The sequence below is a fragment of the Homalodisca vitripennis genome, chromosome 7 (genome assembly GCF_021130785.1).
Source record: "Homalodisca vitripennis isolate AUS2020 chromosome 7, UT_GWSS_2.1, whole genome shotgun sequence".
NCBI lineage: Eukaryota > Metazoa > Arthropoda > Insecta > Hemiptera > Cicadellidae > Homalodisca > Homalodisca vitripennis.
The window spans coordinates 114,246,332-114,249,525 of record NC_060213.1 but is presented as its reverse complement, the minus strand read 5'-3'; positions in this window follow the sequence as shown (position 1 = coordinate 114,249,525).

The window sequence follows — 3,194 nt, the reverse complement described above, 5'->3', positions numbered from 1 at the left end:
ATTTACTGCACTATTTTTCAAAATTTAGCTGTATGAATTTAATTTTATTGTGGAGTTTTATAAAATTCTCAAGTCACTGTAATCCTTTCCGTAAAGAATAAGCTTCGTAAAATGGAGTTTTCACTACACATTTATTTCACCACTTTCTTCCAAAAAAATTGATGACATTAAAAAATAGAGTCTTTATGGAAATATTATACACTTTCGCCAAATGCTTTGCTGTAATATTAAAAATATTATAACTGTAAATTAGCCTATAGTGTCATTCAAGATGTACCACACTGAAGAGAATATATCAAAATTATGGTGTTTTTCAGATCGTTTTTTTAAATTTAAAAAATTAAAAATCTTCAGAACTCATTGTTACGAAATCACTGTTACGAAAATTGGTAAAAATCAATTATATATTAGTTTTAATTTTGTCGTTTTAAAAATTTACACACGTCGAATAAATGTTATATTAGTTTAGAATTCCTCCAAAAGTCACTTAACAATGGGCTCGCACTTATAAATCTCTTTGTTCAGCTATTCGACCAGAATAAGCCAAATAAGCGAAGTGCCTAAGATGGGACGACTTGGGCAAGATAGGACATGCGGGTGGTTTGTCTGGAGATGTGCGCAGATACTGCTGATATCAGTCATCGAGTTCTCTTACCACCTCTATACTCTGGCCGGATAGCCATGACCAGCATTTTATGAAATATGTTAATTCCATAAAAAAATTAGTTAAACACTTAGAAAAACAAGTGTGACGTGTTGAAGCAGTGGAAGGATGATTGCACAGTAGCCATCCCCATACATGTAGGAGTTAGCTTTACTTAAAGGACATTAGGGTTTCAGATATTTGCCATCGTTATATGTTTTAAAATGTATTACATAACGTTTCGGGACTGACATCTACCCTCTTTGTCAGGTCAGGGTATTGTTAGTTCTTGAAATAAAAAAGAAAATAAGGAAAAAGGAAGAGAAAAAAGGCAGTCAAAAGTATCCAAAAACTCAGGAGAAAATGAACCCAGGCGTTGTTACTGTAGAGGATGCGTCACGAGGACAAGAATGTAAGAGCACCACACGTCACATCAGTACAGCTGAAAGTGGGATACTGACGAAGAGGATACATTTAAATCCTCAAAACTTGTGTTATACATCTTGTAACATATTATAATAATGGCATATGTCCAAAATCCTACTATCCTTTCAATCCTTCCATCTTCATTAACATACTTTAAACGAAGAATTAGCTGCACTATTTCAAACCATTTAGACTCTTTTAATTATGTTTTTATGAATATTGAATGAATTTGCAAAAAAATGAACTTAATAAATACTGTAAACTGATCAATACACACTGGGAACTCAGTTGATGATTTATAAGGTCGATGATGGCGGATGGATTGGCGAGGGTCAGAATGCTTCAAAGACTACTCTGATCCGGTCAGAGCATAGCATTTGAAGAATAAATGTATTGCTAAATTTAGAAAAAAATGAATTGTTAAAATGTTGCGAACAGTTTTGATGTTCCAATTTACGTTTAGCTTTGCTATGTTGTTTATGTAAATTAGAAAAATTAACGGACCAAGTATACTCCCTTGAATGACACCGTAATTTACCTCCAATGGATCACTATTTTAATTGTTGCAAATTGCTGCCGACCATTAAAATAACTTTCGAACTATTTTAATGCAATTCCTCTTACATCGACAGATTGTAATTTCTGTGAATTAAATCCAAGGCTTTAGCTAAGTTCACGAAAAGTGAAAAAATAAATACACTTTACTTTTAAACTATAATTTACTACTATTAAAAAGTACATTACGAAATGTAGTATTTAACTTTAAGAAAAAAGTTTTTATTGTAAACACAAAAGTACCAAAATATTGATTATTAGTAGTAGGTGAATTTGCAATGAAAGTATAAAAATACGGAAGGAAGTAGGTGATCCGCAAATTAATCTGACGCACAAGAGCACACTAGGAATCTCTAAAGTCCAACACAATATTTTCTTTTGCTCTTTTTGTCAGCAGATGATCTGAATTCTAGACTGGAAATGTTAAATCTAGCCTAACGTATTTCAGGCTAGCCTCAGACGATTATTTGTTATCAAGCAAAAATAACGAGTTCAAACCAGGATTCGAACCCGGATCTCTAATGTGATAAGCTGAAACGCTAAATACTTGGCTAACAGAAAAGGCACAATTGTGTATACGACGAAATCGCTACTTCTTCACGCTCTAGCTCTAGATAATTACATAAAAAAAAAAAAAAAAAAAAAAAAAAAAAAATAGTATATACGCTTTTAAAATCGAATAGCTGCTCAGATCGTTGTACCCAAGCAATGAACAGTACTGATGTAATAGATTTTCCCATGTTATTCTCCTGAGGTAAACTTTGAAGACTGCCTAGTAAGTCTCTTGAGTCCAACTCAGGCTAGTGTAAGTAGAGATCAATTACCAAGACATTGAAAAATGCGACTCTACGTCATCACTTCGCGCTAAGAACGTTGAGTTTATGATGTTATTAAATTCAGCCGTAAAACTGGGTTGTCACCAGAACCCAACTTAGTTGAGTGTAAGTAAATATCGATCTCCAAAAGATTGAAAAATGCGACTCTACGTCGTCAAATTCATACTAAAAGGGTCAAGATTATGAGGCTCGTAAATCTAGCCTTAAAACAGGGTTGTCATTAGACCCCAACTTAGTTAAGTGTAAGTAAATATCGATCTCCATGAAATTGAAAAATGTGACTCTACTTCGCCAACTTCATGCTAAAAGTGTCAAGATTATGAGGCTCGTAAATCCAGCCTTAAAACTGGGTTGTCATTAGACCCAACTTAGAGTGTAAGTAAATATCGATCTCCATGAAATTGAAAAAATGTGACTCTACTTCGCCAACTTCATGCTAAAAGGGTCAAGATTATGAGGATCGTAAATCCAGCCTTAAAACTGGGTTGTCATTAGACCCAACTTAGAGTGTAAGTAAATATCGATCTCCAAGAGATTGAAAAATGCGACTCTACGTCGTCACTTCACGCTAAGAACGTCAAGTTTATGAGGCTCGTAAATCTACCCGTAAAACTGGAGAGCTCCTGCACTTCGAAAAATGTTGATTAAATCCTGTCTCTGACCTGGATAATTAATTACTTGGAGCTGTTAGTATTTGTCAATATAACCATAATTTTAGTTTCCATGTAATTATA